Below are 19498 nucleotides of genomic sequence, written 5' to 3'. Positions count from 1 at the left end.
TTATTTATTCCCTATTAACTATGTGGCTTGAAATAGTAATACTCTAACTCCTATTTCTGTGTTCTGGATAAAAAAGAAGCTTTTATGAAATGTACTTGGATACTTATGTACTGATATTATAATAATTAATATTAATAATTAATAGTAGTAAATGTTATTAACACTAGATTTATGGAAGCCGTCAATTTCACGGAAATTTTGATTGAGGCAATTATGCGAATTAACATTATAATTCTCTATTCTTGATACACTAATTTCCACCATCCATATGACCAAATATGTAGTCTTCTAGGAACGATAGAATAAAGTGTAAAATAAACGTCCGTAAATGTAGTGTTAATAATATTTTAATATTAACACTTAATTAATCGCAGAACATTTCCTAAAAGTTTCTTTTTCTCAAGGCATTAAAATAGGAGTTAGACCATTGTCATCCTGAACCACTCAAATATAGATGATTATTGCTAAATATACCAGTCACCGAATAATTTTATGATACGGAAGTTTACTGTTATACCTACATGTATATTTCGTTAAATGTCCGATGATGTCAATAGCAGAGATTATTAATATTTAAGTGACACGCGTAGCAATGTTTGAAACTCTCTTGAATAATTATTTGAATTTAAATTATTTGAATGAATCACAGCAGGTAGTTCTAATAATAATAGGAACGAAAAGTCTTAATTTTATCATTATTAGTGTTCACTAGATGATTTAAAGTTCAATTATAGTTACAAAACACCCTTGCTGAATCATCTATGTGTCGGTCGAACAAATTTTCTCCAACCCTTGTCCTTTATTCATCTAATTGTCCAAGTCGCTTTAGTGGAAGTATCATTTGGAGTCAAATTACAATTAAAAATTGATCAGTTTGTAATCATACTCTAATAATAATATCAATAATAACTTTAATAATTGTTAAACCTGAATCATGGAAAATATCCTGGATGGAACATATTGACTCGAACACAAAATGGGGGTTAACCTTTTTGTTCAAGTTACTTTCACAAAAGCTCTTAAAACTGATTTAGTCTTTAGTTTTCCTTGCTAGTTTCTCCAAAGCTATATGTATTTTAGTTTCCGAACAAGTAACGCCACAAGTAAAGGCCACATTATAAGCGTATAATAGAAAAACTTTCTTCTACAACGTGAAATTATCGATTTTCTTCGTAAGAAAAACAAGGTAAATAGGATTTCTGGTTCTTATACGTACACATTGTGATTTACACAAACGATTGGAAAAATTTATATTTATAAATATCTGTGAAATTATATTAGATATATATAGAAATTTTCAATATTCGAACTAGAAGTCCAGTTTGTTAAAAAAAAAGAATACCGAAGAACGTAAACTGCTAAATCGTTTATTGAAGTAATACTCTGTAACATAGCACATTCAATGGATCGACTGTTCCGAACGACTTCATCGCGGCGTTCTCAGCTGAACGATTAATTTCATACCAGTTAACGTCACGTCGCGATTGATTGTAAACGAAATTTACGATCGCGCGAAATGCAAACTGCGAATTGCAAACTTCGGTAACAATTGATTTCCTGTGTCTGCCGATGACTCTCGATTCGTTGTAAACGGCGCGGGGTTTCATTATTCTCCACCGCTTCGATTATCCACGTCTCAACGCTCACGGTAAACTTCCAAATATACCGATCAAACGAAACGAAACGACAAACAAACGCGCGCGGTACGACAATAGAGAAAAAAAGGGAGGAATTACTCGTGTGGCCAAAAAATCGAGGTTGGAGAGTTCGAGAAAGAAACAAATATTTATTTTAACAAATAAAAGCTTCGTTGTATTTTACAATAGTTTATTTCACCCATAGCTTTACCATATCGTACCAGATTCGTGACGAGAAATTCCAAGAAAAGTAATGTAAATACTATTGAAGTTTTTTTAATTGCAATGAAATATTCGGTAATATTCGGTTAATTCTTGGAGTAATAAAATAGCTGTAATAAGTGTAACTGCAAAGGAAATACAAGAATATTGAGTTAAGAGCTAATATGGACGAATGATTATTAAAAAATGTAACGACTGGTACACTAATTTTTTAGGTAGTCACTTACGGTAACATTACTGTAAAACATATCAATTTTCTTACGTACTTCACTGTAAATCTAATAATAATAGCAGTAATGTTCATTGTTATAATAGCAAAATATGTAATGTTTTATTTGATCCTAAGTGCAATAAAATAAAAATGATTTTTACGAAATCGAGTTAGAAAACCTCGTTTGCGTTTAACACTGTGTTTAACACATAATTACATGACGGACAGTGAAGATTCTTTAAATTATAAGAAACAAGGATGATAACTATCCGACAAAAATCTGAATTATATGTTCTATGTTCGTCCTTCCAAGAAATAAGCAGCTCATTTTCACGCAAAGTTCAATGTAGCTTTTTATTTGTCACTTAGCAGAGTACGCAGAGCAGAAGTTTCTTAGTAAAATAAAAGTTTCGGCGAATGTGAGCGAGACAACTCTCCTATTCGTACGTGTTCTCAGGAAGTGTTCAATTTAAGCGAACAAGCGTTTGACGCCGCATCGTGCGAAACACTACGCTTCCTCAACTTGTAGCTGTCGATTCTTCAGCCCTCAACTGTTTCGTTCGAGCAGCAGCGCGGGCGAAATGTAAATCGAAATTTCGCGTAAAAATTCAAAACGTGGAATTTTGTCAAGTATCCGCGTCGCGTTCGAAAAAATATATCCATTTCTATGAAATATCCAGAGAAAACTTCAATCGATCGTACCTTTCGAAAACGGTATGTCGTAATCTATCGCTGGCACACGTATATCATGTAGAATGGAATTTTTAATTACTTCTTTTTTAATTATCCTTTCAAGTGCAGGTTTGTTTTATTTTTCACGAATGGTGTTTCAAAGTTTCTTGCGCATATGTTATCCCGAAACCGATGAAGATCTTAATTAAGAGTAATTGTTCCAACCACCGTCCAAATCTGATAGGGCTTTTACTACTGAATTTCATCTCGGGGATATAATCATTGTAACTTCCACCTTTGTCTGGGTCTCCCTCGATCCACGAAATTTACAGTAATCGAGCCCAATAGGCAAAATGAGTTCCGGTTAAGTGGAAGAACAACAGAAACAGTGGGAAGCGGATTCCCTGTGAATATGCTTTCTGTATAAATCTTTAAAAGTATTTTTGAAGTTACCCAAGAATTTCTAACGATCGGAAGACTGGTATTGAAAGGGCTAAGAGCAAATTGAGTTCCGTCCGATACGGAAGACAATAATAAAAGATTCTCGAAGTTTCTTTTATGACATGGACGAGACAGACAGTTAAGTTTAGTGTTCATTCTTTTTTAATACTTAGTTTACTTTTTTAATACTGAGTTTTAGTTACTATAATCGACATGTATACCGTTGCCACAGCAAACATTTACATATTTTTAGTCAATTTAGATGCATACAATAGGCATAGAATTCTGTCTCCTTCGTCTTAATAACCGACCAGGTCATAAACTCGGGATTTCCGAAGGGTCGGCCAACTATGGGTATACCGGTCCTTACAGACAGGTTTCAACCTGCAAGAAATCTTCGTAAGCTAGCGAACCTTCGAGACTAAAGCGCGTTAGCCAAAACATAGCAAAGATGCACTGATTGGTGTAAAAGCAAAATGACAACTCATACTCAATCCAAAACGAGGTGTCTACGTCAGTGACGAGAAGACACTTCGTCACTTCTCATTATACAGTGGAGCAGTCAAGTCATATTCAAAAGGACGTCGGCCCTTACACACACATCACACACTAAACGTACTGTTCACATTTTTATAATAAATTAAAGTATTGGTTATAAAGTAGCACTGGCCGTTAATTCAGCGAGTGGAGCGAGGCATACAAAGAAAGTTTCTTTCACATTTTTAAATAAATCCTTTGCTCCCGCCTCAACAGATTGATTACCTGCCTTTTTAGTAGCTAGTTTACGTAAAATAAAATAATCGAAAGAAACATGTAACGTAAAATAAATATGTATACCATAATAAATATAAAATACTGCCCGTAGTATATTATTTTTTTTAGACAACTTCGATAATATAGATGAAGAAATGAACAAATATAAATGCATAAATTCGCGTCTGTAATAAAACAGACGAAAATCAATTCCGATAAAATTCGTTGATATTTTTCTCATGTTTAACGTTTTCCTAGTTCTCTCTTTGAATTCGAAGAAATCGAATATTTCAAGTGCGCGCTATCTTATTTCCATCGGTCGACGTGTCAGGTTCGTTTCCGTTATCCGAGCATCGGTCAATCTCAGCAAGCGATTGATCCCGATTGGAAGTCAGACGTCGAGGACGTTCAACCGACCACCATCTTGGAACACAGTAACCGTAAACGTGCGATTATTGCGTTGTTATCCGGTGTATTTCTTCCTTTTTACGGCCTGTCGCATAAATACGCGCCGTACAACGAACGAGATGCGGCACACTCGTAATTAACAAGTGTTACCCGTCGTGCGGAAAGAAATATGAAAGAAGCGCGGATCTCGAACAGCTTGGTGAGGAAACCTGTCTTGACCTGAAAATTTACCTTTGACAAACTCGGCGAATTTTGTTGACTCAATCCGACAAATGAATAAACGAACATGAAAAATTACTATATATACGTTCTTTTTTGGCTGAAACAAAGTGTAACAATGAAATTGAAAATGTTCGATAGTATGGAGTTACTTTCGTGCTATAAAGTATACCGTGTAAAAATATGTTAAAATTTTTCAAAATAAAATGAACGAAAATTGTTGCAATAACATAAGAGAACAGATCATCTAAAGATTTATATTATTATACATTTTAACATGCAAACTGTTTCTACTTCGAATTAGATCTATCTTCTATTAGAAATATTAGTAGAAACCGTATACGCATACATTTCCCGATAGCCCTGGTGTATTTCGAATGTTCATTTTGGTTGAACTTTCACCTCTTAGATTTCTCTGGTTTCCCTTCAAATCACGTATAAATCATTCGCCTTTTACTAAAGATTTCCGTGGAGGGGAACAACTGATGAGTCTATGAACTAATTTTTTATAGTATATATATATCTTCGTCTCTTAGATTTCAATTTTTGCCTAGAAACAATGGGATCGAATACGGACAGCGTTCAGACGCAATTATCACGCCAATGGTGATATATAAATGGACGTTATTTCGTGGGAACTCATTAACCAACAGATTTCGGTGAAAATGAGTTTAATAGTTCGTGCCGCAGTTCTAGGAATGGTCTTCGACCCGTTATATGTCACTTGCCGCAATTTAGAACGAAATTCCAGTGTAAAAAATAATTTCGAGTGGTCGTTGAATGCACTCGACAGCACCATTTGTTTTGTAACCGTGTTTGTTAAACGGGTAAACGAGCACACGATGGTTTTAATAATGATTTATTAAGTATTCCATGTTTGAAGTTACTGTTTCCTAGTTGTTATTGCGAAAGATAAATTCGGCTGAGTACTTTTCCAATAGTCCGTCGATCAGCTTCAATTAAAACTTACCGATATCGATTGAAATTAGGAAGTGGCTATTAAATCTTTCTACCAGCGTTTTTAACGAAAGTTTTAACACAAAATTCTGAAAAATATATTGAATAAAAATTATGTGCCAAAAATGAAATAACTTGTTTTTATTTAGAACTTCATTTAAAATTTCTTTTAAGTTGCTGTACATCAAAAATAGTATTTAAATTATACAAATTATTATGTACAACCGTAATACATAAGTCTGATAGGTATGTATTCACTTAAAAATATTCATTTCGAGAAAAATTTCTTTCGGAACAAGATGCGCGGAATAATCGTTCCTTTGGTACTTACCGATCACATTCGTTTTGAAAAGATTCTTATTCTCATAAAACACAAATTACAATTTTATGTCGAATTATCCCGGTATCCATGTTGTCACTGGTGTCAAGTGCTATACATCAAAACGCAAAAATCATGCGATGCTTTACAACGCAAATCTTCTGTAAAGTCAAACAACGGGAATATGGCTTCGGGAACATGGGCAAACAGTTTTACGCCAATAATGGTATTAATCTGCCGCCATAAATGCGGCTCGATCATAGAATCAATGATTAACGGAAAAGTCGATAAATGATCCCGTCGCGACTCTGCATCGTTAAAAGGAGCCTGTAATTCCTACGCCCAGAGATACTAAACACTATCACTTGTCGAATTAATTTGCAATTTATAAGGACATTGGGATTTTCCGTTACCATGAGCCGAACATTTAAATTTCAGAATAACGATACCATTGATATTTGAAATTATACACGAAACACCGTTTGAATATCTGATATCAAAGAACTCGACGAGTAATCAAACAAGTAATCTGTATAGTAATAAACAGCTTTAATTCCATTTTATTGGTATTTGGTACACGGCATTATCGAACATTCATCATCAGTGAAAGCACCGAACCGTCTGTTTTTCATTAAAAACAAAAGTAAATTACGAATAATGTCACAGTGAAATCTTCAATGGTTTTCACCTATATTTATTAAAATCATATCCTGTAAAAATTATAAGTAGACATTTTATAGGTCACATAGAAAAATTAATTATAAAATACGTTCCTCTTGGTATCATTCAAAATACGAATTGTAATTTAACACGTTCAGCTCTCCAGTGAAACTTTAGTTCCTTTCATACTTCACCGAGAAAATTCATTTTTAAATCTACACAGAAAAGTGTATCACACGTGAATACATGGGTGACATAACGATCGATGTATTAATTTCCATTAGTTTTCTGTAATGACTACATTGATTCCCTTTGACGTGACAATGAACAAAATCGTAAATATCTAGTGATAGATATATTATATCTATAACATAGAACTATCGTAAGTTCTATGAGATAACATAGAACTATCGTAAATAAAGGTATAGCGCTGCGCGCGCATCGGTCCGAGCGAACGTTTATTAAAGTAATATTATTAACTTCGATGAACAATGAACTCGTATCGCGCTGATTAAAATGTTACATTTAGAAAATGAACGCCGACTGGTTATTGTCACGCAGGCGAACAACGAAGTAATTGCGTCACCAGCAGTGTTATTATTATAATTTCCCTTTCCTCTTTTTCACAAGACGTCATTACAGTGATTAAAACGCGGAACCGTACGCAATGTGCCCGCATTTTCGACTGGATAAAAGCTGCATCATAAAAAGATCGAGCATAAAACGATTCACTGTCTGTGCGCCGGCTTTATAAATATTCCTAGTAAATTAAAAGTTCGCGAAAAAGGAGAGTTTCATGGCTTATAAAATTCCTCGACGCGAGAAATCCCGCCTCTCTTTGAACTGACATGGCGACCATTAAAAATGAAACTTTCAGGAGGCCGGATCTTCCAATGGGTCGTCCCATTTCGTTGAATTTCTCGCTTGACCAGAGTAACTGCGCTAATGAGTCACTGATTACAGAGGAAATTTCATTTACGGCGACAGATATTATTATATGTTTATTTAATACCTCCACTCTTGAAAAGAGAATCGAGTGTCTCGTGAAATACGTCGATTTCAACTTTATTTAATAAAATGTATGTTCTATTAGGATATTGTCCTATTAATATATTAAAGAACGAAATTCAATGATTCATCAGATGAATTTGCTATATCATATCGAAGGAAAGGCTACGACCTATCTACTACAGAGTAGTACTATTATGAGAGTACGTTAGAGGAAGAATCAGTAAATAATACATTAGAGAAGAAATAAATAGGTCTCTCATGTATATAAAGATGTAAATAAATCTATTAATTACAGTAATCAGTTTTTTCATGGCTATGGTGTGGCAATAGTTCTGGCAATATGTACCACCGGTGGCGCATCCCGTCTCTTGGGACAAACATGAATATAGCACCGGTGGTGCAGCTTATTGTGAACGTGTTAAATAGTAATGATATTCGTTTTATTTAAAAAATTCCGGAATTGATACTATTCAGATTTAAAAACTTTTTCACTGACATTGAAGCTGAATGTCTATTAATAAGAAATTTAGGAAACAAAGTGTCGATTCGAACATTTGTTTCCAACTTTTTCAAAACCACACTTACAAATAAAATTTTTCTTATACATCTCCGCGACTATCGACAAAAGTGCTGTTCCGAGATTCTGCGAAATCACTCCACCAAGAACAGCCGAGACTATCTTGGAAAGTTTCAATCTATACGTATCACGAAAAATTCAATTTTATTAGATCCTGTAGTTATACGTAAAATTCAATTATTAAGTGTTACGAAACCCAATTTATCTATCCCAGCTTCTTCGTTATCACCGCGAACAAGTATATCGGAATTTACAATTCTATAAAATTCGGGAAACGGATTGATGGTATTCGAAGTGACAACATAGTAATAAATGTCCATACCAGGAATAAAGGATGAAAACAACTTTGCAAACGATGTGATTATAAAACAAACGATAAAGAATAGAATGCTGTAGTTCTACCTGTACTGTATTACCCAGTATTTAAAATTTCAAGAGAAGTTGTTCTCGTTCTTCTTTTTCCAAAAGAAACGTGCAACGTAGTTTTAGGTTCCGTATTATTGAACTTTTCGGTGCACGGAGTTCCAAAGTAGTATAGATTCTACAGTTTTAAAAGTATGTAGGTGGGGAGCTTAACGACTCGTGGATTACTTATTGTAGGTAATACCGGCTAAAAATACGGGACCAAGTAATTTACGGTGAATAGATATCTTTTGTTCATATCGCGCTTAATTATCCGATCATTCTATACATTGAACGTAGATATTTACGCGACTGCAGATTTCCTAGTGAACTGGTTGATCCATCTGACTACCAGAGATTTTTTTTCAGTGGATCACAATGTCTAGCCACCTTTGAAGTTCTGTTGCAAATGACAGTTAAAGTTATCAAAACCAAATGAAGATTCTCACTGTTTTATTGTTTTATGCATTATCAGAAGTATTGCCAAGCGGAACGTTAAGTTTCTTCTAACACGTTACGTTACTTCTAACGTAAGGTGGCATTGTAATATATTCATGACGCGGGCAGACAGAATCTTAATTAAATATAAATTCATTTAAAATCCCACTTGGCTAGATAATGGGAAAATAGAATGTCTAAAACAGATAAAATAAAATGTCCGATATTTAATTTGACTGATCAAACATCGTTTATCAAGAGCAGTATTTTGCACGCAATAAACTGAAAATTGTACGTCACCGTTCTATCGAAGAATATAAAATAAAATTTAGTGGATACCTTACCAGAGCTGATAAAAGTTACGCTGATGGCTAGCAGCTAACAATTTTCCCCGGGAGATTTCTGAATAAAACTGACCGCGTTCGGCTTTGCTGTCGTTTAACGAACACAGGGAATAAATCCTGAGGTGTTAACTCTAGCTCAGGAAACGGACCATGGCCGTTTGCTGCTCGACGGCTAGCTCCAAACTCAATAAATAACCGTACGCTTTAAAAGGAGGAAAAATTAGGTGAAGCCCGTTGTGAGCCGCGAATGCGTGTGGCAGTAAAAAGGCGAAGATTGCATTGGAACGAGAACCCCATGAAAAGACAGAAAGTAAACTTCTCTGTTTCCTGTCCTCGTTCACTCCGCTTCCACTCCGATACTCTGGAAGGGATTTCTTTACTTCCTCGGGGCATCTATAATGGACGCTTTTGTTTGTCAGTGAGCGGGATTTATCGTCTCGGCGCCAGCTAGCATTCGGTTTCCGCTCAGAATTTCGTAATGATTTTTAGCAAGCAAAGATTACTTAAGTGTTATCGTTAAAAATATTCTTTTCAAATAATAAATTTTTATGTATTTTAATCACCTTTTTAGAAATCAACTGAAATTCATCCAACAATTGAGTCGTTTATCTTGAAAGTGGCGTAAATCAATTTAAAAATGAAGAGGAAAATTGTTGATAAATAAGAAGATAATATAGAATTAGAACTGTTATAAACATTAACTTGATTTTTTTGGAAAATCAACTTAAGTCACTTTCAGAATAAACGATTCATATTCACAGCTCAAATCTATCGAATAACAACACATTTCGTGGAAATGTGATTCCTTTCTTTGGCATGATTTATACGTCTTTTACGCGAAAATAATAGCGTTGTAACTATAATATTATGATAAACATTATTGTAATATGCTACTAAAACATTTAGACAAGCTATATAAAGAAATTTGGAAGTCGAGGAAATCAAGTTCTTACTAAGCCTGAATCTTCAGCTAGCGAATAAATAACAACTTATAGTCCAACTTGAAATCATATTATATTGGGTTGGCAAGAAAATAATTTCGGTTTTTCAATATGAAATAAAACTCAATTTTTTTAATACAAATTTAACTTTAATGAGTCAAATATCTTCCGTTCTGTTAAGCTTTTGGCGAACTCTCGCACAATTATATGACGATTCAATTCAATTATGGCTTTCATTTTATTATCATCAACTTTAGAAAGTCGACCAGAACGATGGTCATCTTTAAGTGAAAAATCTCCAGAACGAAATTTTTTAAATCAATTCTAACACGTGCGTTCTATTAAGCAATCAACACCATAAACTTCACATATCTCTTTCTGAGCCGCAGCCGCTTTTCTGCGTTTATAAAAATAAAAGAGTAAAATATGTCGAAAATGTTTATTTTTGCACTCCATGTTAAAACTGACAATAAACTAACTAACTTGTTTCTACAGTAACCTAAAAGTATCAACTACCAAATCTCAAAAGCAAAAAATTATAACATTGACAGGAAAGTAACAAAACAACCACAACACTACCTATTTTTGCAAATCAAAATTACTGTTTCGCCAACCCAATAGTATAGTGCAACGTAAGGAAAAATGAAAATCGGCCAGCCTTGACGATGAACGAGATTTAGGACCATTCCTAACATAGCACTGATGAAATTCCTGAGTTAAGGTCCGATCGAGTCTAGATCACCAGATAGTAATCCAATGGGAAGCCAAGGCTATTTGTAGTCATGATTAGGTTAAAACTATGGTATTAATTTATCATGAGAGGTAAAGCAAAATCAACAAACCTTGATAAGCATCCGAGCTTAGAGATTATGTACACTTGACTACAAATATATTATTGGTGGTTATTGTTACGAGTATGTGAAGCTTATTACAATGTGTTCTATTCTATAAAACAGGTTCAAAGTTCCTATATGCTCTTATAACTATTTTAATCCGAGAATTTTCCCAATATTCAGTCATCCTCTTACCTCATCCAGGGATACATAAATCTTAGATTGTTTGAATTTCGTGAAACAATTACCACGTACCATTCTAGTGCACATATACACTGCTATTTTGTGCGTGAAATTGCATTCACCATGTTGGTTCTCTACCGTGACAATTATCTGGAAATTAGTCTATTTTCTAGCGACATTCAGCATTACGATTGGTCCCTGTTTAACGTGTACGTTTCTATTTCGATGCACACAGTTATCGGCTTAAGAAACGAAATCATAGAATTTTCGTTGCGGTGGTTGTAAATGTAATACCAATTCCTAAGTACAATTGACATTTCCGAGGTTTACAAGTTCAGGAAAGTTTGGCCGAGTTCAGGATTTCAGAAGTGGAATTAAGTACGGTCGACTTTCGAGAACACAAAGCGTTTAGGGGCTCTGAGAAAGGTTTCAGCATTTAGCCAGGATTCCGCTTATAGAATTGTACGCGGCTGAATGTTCGTGGCGATTAGGGATTTAAAGGTATAAAGAGTTTAAATTCAACGAAAATTTGTAGCCTGGAGAACGAATGCTGATGAATTTTCACCGTCCACCTACAGAAAGGAGTTAATTCAAGTTCAAGTTAACTCAAGTTTTATTCAACGTAGAAATTGATCTGTTTTATCTTATGTTGATCTATCTTATTAAGATTTCTGATCGTATTACAGGTGTAATTACCTGTTAAATTTTTATTTGGAACCATAAATCTGAAAAATCGAGTTTGCACCCTTAATGTTCTGAAATGTAAGAAAATGTCTTTGTGGAACGCTCATTAACATTTGACGCAGAGTTCCCATTGATTCTTGACATAGCAATACCGCTCGCATCTGTCAGAGCAGTTGCAAATCATTTCCCATTCGTCGAGGGCATGCAACACACTAATTACCATCGAAGCGGACAGCTTCTGAATCGTTGAAGTCTGTTAATGAGTTTAATGAGAACGCAGCTTTCTTTATGTAATTGTGCTTGATCCTCTCGGTGCTGATTCATGTAAGAACAAGAGGACACGTTCGTTCCCGTTTCATGCATCGTTTCATTGACTTCTCGGTTTCTCGGATTGAAAATTTACGCGACACAATAGAACTCGACGTTTCTCTTGTAAAAATTCAGCGAAACTGTCCCAAGTTTCACCATAAAAAATACAAACTTCCGTTTAAAAAAACGCAATTAACCTAGCATTACTCCACGTAAATACAGCGAACAAGATCGTTGGAATAGTACATGTTTTGTGGCCCGTAAATTTCAAATTAATTAAGACTGGCAAAGTAAATGGTCTACCCGATACATATACACTAAGTCGCGATGCAATCGTTAAAAGTGATAAGGTCCCGGGACAACATTCGAGTTTTTTACCAGGATTTAATTACTGCCGCTCGAATTTTTGGCTGAATTTTCGAGAGAAACTGCTAGCCGCGGGAAGAAGAATAGACCTGCAACATCTTATCTGACGCTTTTTGTGTGGTATTAAGGCGAACAGGCACGGCTGTAAGAAAATTACAACAAAGATAAATCTTTCGTGTCGTCCGAGTCGGGAATTCCGACGGTTCCCGTAACAATCTCCTGTAAATTAGTACACTAATTAATTCGCGAAAACAATTTCAACGTCGGAATCCTTTTTCCTCGGCAATAAAATCATCCAATATCTATAATTTCGACACTGAAAGTGTGACTGCTCGTACCTGTCCTTAAAACAATATTTCATTCTGCATACATTTAATTAATGTCACATTACTACAGTCATATTTTTTGAGAAAAAATAAATGGAAGAAAATTTATCTTCATATTCATGTAAAATGTAATTTAATTTGATACAATGCGCACTTCCATGTTGAATAATTTCCAAATTATTTAACCAAACTGTTATCTAACTACGACAGGTTGTAAATTATTAATATTTCAGACATTATTATCCAATATATATTCACTAAACGATATTACTGTAACGATAACTGTTAATAATATCTATCCCATGGTTCATAGCACAGTAAAATAAATTTACTTCACATTTAATGAGTGTAAAATATTTTCTATTTATTAAATGTTTATACCATATTTTTAAGTATTAATACTGGAAATACCAAGCATTTAATATGATTGATATCTAATCCTTAAACAAATTGTAACAATTTTGTTGATTTCTTTCTATATTTCTTGAATGTTTTTGTACATTTAATAACGGATTGTAAGCTATCAATAATTTTGAATTAAGGAAACTGACATCAGTTATTTTCACTGAGACGGTAGTTCTAGTATTAATATTATTACACATATATCATTGCATCCATTACATACAATATATTATTGTAATTGCGAGAGAAACATTTGAATGCAAAAAATAGTATACTCGTTCTCGCCGGATTAAAATTCTGATCAATTTCCGTGTGGAGTTCACGTGGAAGATCGATCTCTGGTTTTGCGAACCTAATCTTGATCTGAATATAAATAAATTTTCCGGTTGAACGTCGCCGAAATTCAATGAATTCCACCGGGAGCGTTTCCGCTGGTCCGCGACACCTGAAGCCAAAAACTGCAGCAGCCCTGACGGATATTACAGGGTTAAAATAACTTGTTAATTAAATTACGCACAGCGTGGTATAGCCGGCGTAACGGCAGGTGGCCGGGAATAAAGAAAACACAGCATGTCACCCCGTTAAACTGCAGCATCGCCATTTAATTAACAACTTAATTGAAACGTGTACTGACCCTGTTAATACATGTACAATTTTCTCGCCGCAAAACCGAACGAAATTGATAATATCCCATTGTAATCTCAAACAATGTTGACTCTGTTTAAACAAGTCCCTATACAACGAGAATAGTCCTCATGAGATGTTTTTTTTGTATGGCATTCTAGTAATACTTGGAAACACGCTTCTCCGGCATACTGACGTCATGATATGACAATTAGAGGTTATGTGATGTATTATAAGAACTTAACTGCAATTATCTTGATTCTTCATGATGCCGAATCATTTTTGATCGATATTTTGAAGGTGCATTAAATTAAAGTAAATTATGTTTATGTGACATGTATATTATATAAAACTACATAAAACTATGTACTATATAATATATATGTATTATCTAGAATTTTTAGTGTAGGTTAAGGTATTTTTAAGAAGAGTGAACGTAAGAATGAGTGTGAGTGAAGGACATGTTGTAAAACGGTCGAAGGAAAGTGGCCTGCACAACGTCACGACCCAAGACTGCAGGGCCAGATTTCCAGGGGTGCATCCGAGTGTTTGTGATGAGTGCGAATGAAAAGAATGCTTGTGGGGGAGAGAATGATTTTTGGGAGAGAATGTCTGTAAGAGAGTGGCGAGAGAAAAGTCGTGTGTTGGCCTTCGTGGCATTAAGTTGTATTTTTTACGTGTTGTCCGTGTTGTTTCCATATTTTATTAAATACATATATTTATTCCTAATTCTCGATTACTCAAGATCCACCCTTTCACTATCTATAATAATAGCCCCACTATATATATATATATATATTTTTTTTCTTCTCATGTAAAATGTAAAATGTAAAATGTATAATGTAAAACGTAATATACGTTATCCGTAGGATTGTATAGGATTTTTAATTATTGTCATATCGTTTTTACTTTCTCATGTCGATCAATTTATAGAAATATTTCAATTTGTCCACTATATCCAATGTTTATTAACAACTTGAAATTTATTATCGTCGAATCTGGTTCAATTTAATGACAATAAAGTGGTTCTCAATTTGAATTCGAGTATGTTCTACTAGGAATTTAATCTTTTAGACTGTCAACCGTAAAACGAAACTTTTCACCAACATCAGTGATTAAAAGGAAAGTGTATCCTCGCGTTTCGCGTTACTTTTGGAAAAACTCGAGTCTTTCCTGTTTCCGTTAGCGGAAAACAAAGCGGACAAAGCAAAGCGATCTTTCCTTCCTGTCTGTCCTTTAGCCTTTATAAGCTTGCAAAACGAATCCAAGAATTTCGCCAGAGAACTTTTCTTTGTTCTGTAAGTACGGAGTTGATCACTCCTGACTCATATTACAAGCTTTTACAGTAAATTCAGTAGTATTCGTCTCTGGCTTTTCTCTTGTGTATCCTCTGTTCTTTAATGGACTTCAAGGAAACAAATTTTTTCTTTCATTAACGATGCTAATAGCACTAATAGAACATTACAATAAATTTTACAGTCATTTTCGATCGACACACACACACACACACACACACACACACACACACACACACACACACTTTTAATATAGAATTTTGAAGCGAACTTATGTTTCATCGATTGGGGGGGTGTTAGTTAACTTCTCTTCTAGCATTGTTCCAGAATGAGAAATCTTAAAGTATTACGTGCGGTAGAAATTCTTCGTTATGAATAATTTCAGGCTTTTCTCAATTAACTAGGGATTCCAAAGTGAAACTTTGCTAGTAATTATAGTGACGTACCGGGTATTCTGAAGGGGAGGGATTTTTATAAAGGAATTATTATTTTTCAAGAAAACATCGTGTCTTTTGAAAAGCAAAATACTAAACGTAGTACTAAGTACCCGCTCTAATCTTTAAAAACAAAAAATGATATTTATTCGGATATAATCGTTACATGCACGTTATCTTGAGAATATTCGATATTTGTCACATAAATCTTACAAGCGTTTTGATTGAACGGGAAGAATGGGAAACACATTCTGTATTATAACTGTATCTGATCCTCCTCGTAGCTACGGTGAATAGCTTGCTGCTTCATCCAGCGTTTTGAATTATTTATTTAAAACAAGGGCGCCATTCTACGAATACCATTGTCATTTCAATCCAGAAACTTTGGCACAAAGCTGGCGTACGTTCTACGGTAACGATAATATACTGTCACAAATTATTCGTGTGCGTGTGCAACTTAAAACGCGAAGCGCGCCGCGCGTAAAAATAACAAACAGGCCATTTGAGTAATTCATTACTGCTGTTTCGTAATGCTGGGTAATATTTTATTTCGTCGGTGTCCAATGGGAGAAACATGAACATGTTCTGAACTCGTAAACACGATCCAGCGTTACGAGTGTTTCATTAAATGGACTTTGTTCGCCGCGATACCTGTTAAAGAAACATATTTCACGCGTGCGGTGAGAGAGGAGCCACCGAAATTTTCTTGAATTCAGCTGCATCTTGCACAACACCCTATGCAAATTTATATGCAAATACGTACGGGGGAATAGGAAGACCCGTTAAATAGCGAACTGAAGCCTCGCCATTTAATTAACGATTTAATTGAAGCGAGTACCGACGATGTTAACACGCGTCCAACTTTGTACACGGTGCAAACGCTCGGAATTAATAATACCTCAAAATTGTTACAGCCGGCTTTCGTACTTGATGAACGAACTACACCTGTGTGCACGCTTCTGAACAAACGACGCACGTCCTGGCAGAGACAATTTCATCGAGTTGTCACGCAAGTTTTTCTACCCACTGCTAGTCCGACGCGAATGATCGCCGAAAAGTTTGAAATTTAATTAAAGCGCCGGTGAAATGGAAATACTCGAAAGTTCGTTTCCTGAATGTCTTTGATTTGCTACAATCCTCAGTTTATCTGTAAGTTCAAAATTCTATTGAAAAAATAAGAGCACACCGTCTAATTCTCTTATTCTATCTAAATCGAAATCCAGTGAAATCTAGAGTTAGAAAAGGGATACAAAACAAATTGTGCTAACAGAATGAAAACATGATTGAGTCCTCAAAAAAGAACACAGCAGAATAAAAAAAGACCTTGTTGTCGTTATTAACCCTTAAGTAGCCGCACGGTGTCAAGGGATCTCTGCCTGTTTATTGAATTTTTGTGTTTTTTGTAAAAGCATTAAATGTTGATTAACAGTTATACCTGTTTGAACTTTTCTACACCTTTTGATTTGCAATGAATTGGGAACATAAGTAAGGTCACTACTGACCTCGCACTCCTGCTTGTGTGATTTTACCCATTTTACCCAGTGGTGCACCCAGTTACGGGCTACTTTGCCCTCTTTTCTTCTTCTTTGGAAATGAAACTATCGAACTCGTATTAAAGTATCACTACGTAACTTACGAAGAGTGTCCGTGACGTTAAATCGATTTTAAGTATCGGGTTCCTCGTTTCCTGTGTCGGTGAGAAGGCTTACCTGGAACAAAATAAAATAGTGTTGTAAATTTAAAAAACGATTTTATTTCTTCTTATTTGTAATGCATCGTTCTCGTGGCCTGAAGTGTATTCGATGCACAAGATCTTGAAACCCAATACCCGCCTCTATTGTGATTAACTTATACAACAATCTGAACACTATTTGTCTTTTGAAAGACAAATGTCTCTGAAACCATTGATTTATTACGTTCAAAAAAACAATTCGTTTTCATGCGATGTTTATACTCCGAGTAATACAGACGTTTATCCGGCAATTAATAAGTTAATTCATCTGAAATTGGTCCGTGGAAAGGACGCACTAAATTGTTGACAAACATCCGTCCGAAAATCTCTATTCCAAGTTTTTTTCAGCGCGGTTCACGGAAAAGGCAATGGTGGGAAAAGGAGGGAAACGCGGCGTGGCTGGCTGTTAAATGAAAGTTTCACTATCTAATTAACAACTCTCTTCCACCGTGCTCTACTAAATGCTAATTTACGTAAAGCTTTGGGATAACGGAAAAACGAAGAAAAAGGGGGAAGAAAAAATACGAGACTCGCACTTTATACACAAAGTGAATACGAGAATATATGTATGGGGAAAAACGCGGGTCGACTGAAAGAGAACCGGGGAACTGGAGTGTACAACGTCGTCAGCCAGAAGTTTTTCGCCATTTCATTAACAACTTAATTGCACGCCCACGCGGAAAGAGGCCGGCAGTTCCTTTTTTAGTCTTGAGAACCGTTAGAAAACGTTATTATATACCCGTATTACCTGAAATGGTCAAAGATTCGTTGGATTAACGAACCGCGTTACTGGTCGATTTCTAAAAGAAGGAAATTCTATTTTACGCTATGTATCTGCTGAAGCGTTCGTCTAAAGACTCTAGAATTCACTCACCACCATCTTGCTTTCCGAGATACCGCGTTTCTATTTTCGTCGCTGTAACTCGAGGATTTCTACAGTCATATGCATATGATGCTACTGTAAAGATTAACGACCGAATTAGACCGATCATATGGTCCATCCTGGTAGTATTGCGTAAACATATTAGAAGAAACTGAAGTGATGAGCCCGGCCTTCGGGTCTCTTTGTTCCTACACCACGTTAAAATATTGCAACATTAACACCTTACACTGTGATTTACTGAAATCTGTGCTAGATAAAACCACTTTGTGATCACTAATCGATTTGGAAAAGAAGAGAATCCCACGCTTATGTTATATTTAGGTTTACTTACAACATAGCAATTGATAATAAAAGAAAATAATATTTAATTTAAACCTAAAAAAATTGAATGATATTTATATTGTTAAATTGTATTTAACATCTTCGATACTTGTCTGACACGATGTACTAAGATAAGAGGTTAAGAAGATATTTCGTTTGTATTATCGAAACAATGATGCGAAATAAAAGATAAATAAAGATTAAATATCATTATACATAGTGTAATACTTGTACAGAAGTGCTTTCTTTCTTTCTTGAGTTGAAAATTTCACTGTTTCTATTTAGGGGAAGAAACGACATCAGGTTTGCTTGTGTTAAATTCTCATTTTCATTTCGCTATTTCAATTTAAGTTATCCTGACACGCAGTACAAAGAATATAATTTTCCTCGAGAAGCTGGAAATTCAATTCTGTGAACCCCTTGGAAAAACATGAGCTTGGTAACTGCATTAACGTTTACTAAAGTAAAACTATCGGAAGCCTAAGCAGGCATGAAGAAATCATTGAACGGCATCAAAGGCAACAAAATGTTCCGATAGAAATCGTTAAACAACGTTGTAAACAATGATTACATAGCTAAAAAATATTGCCAACCATTTAACAATTGTTATTAAAGTCTTTCGTTCTTGTTAAATATCGTGATTGAAAAAGTAGACATGAATAAAACTGAAATCTGAAGGAAACTTCGCATAGAGGAAAACCATTTTATCACAAATCTAACTAATAGTATTACAATTTTCCGCTAGAAAATTAGAAAAAGAGAAGCAGCGAAAAGCTTCGAAAAAATATTCCATAATTATAAGCGTGAAATGCTTCTCTTCAGAGAGAAATAAAAAAAAACTGGTCACGTAGTGATTTGAATAATTTATAGCTGTTAATTTGTTAATGTTACCCG

General features: G+C 34.9%; 1 protein-coding gene and 1 non-coding gene across 3 annotated transcripts in view; one reads left to right on the top strand and one right to left on the bottom strand.

Annotated features, from left to right (window-relative positions):
• The window catches only part of LOC116425282 (uncharacterized), a 475985-nt gene that overhangs the window by 366559 nt on the left and 89928 nt on the right, over nt 1–19498 (bottom strand). The window lies entirely within an intron of this gene.
• LOC116425344 (U5 spliceosomal RNA) lies at nt 4974–5091 on the top strand. The gene has a single exon (XR_004234668.1). It is a non-coding gene; the product is annotated as a U5 spliceosomal RNA (small nuclear RNA).

Source organism: Nomia melanderi, chromosome 4, assembly GCF_051020985.1.
Source record: "Nomia melanderi isolate GNS246 chromosome 4, iyNomMela1, whole genome shotgun sequence".
Lineage (NCBI taxonomy): Eukaryota > Metazoa > Arthropoda > Insecta > Hymenoptera > Halictidae > Nomia > Nomia melanderi.
This window is presented reverse-complemented; position numbering and strand designations above follow the sequence as displayed.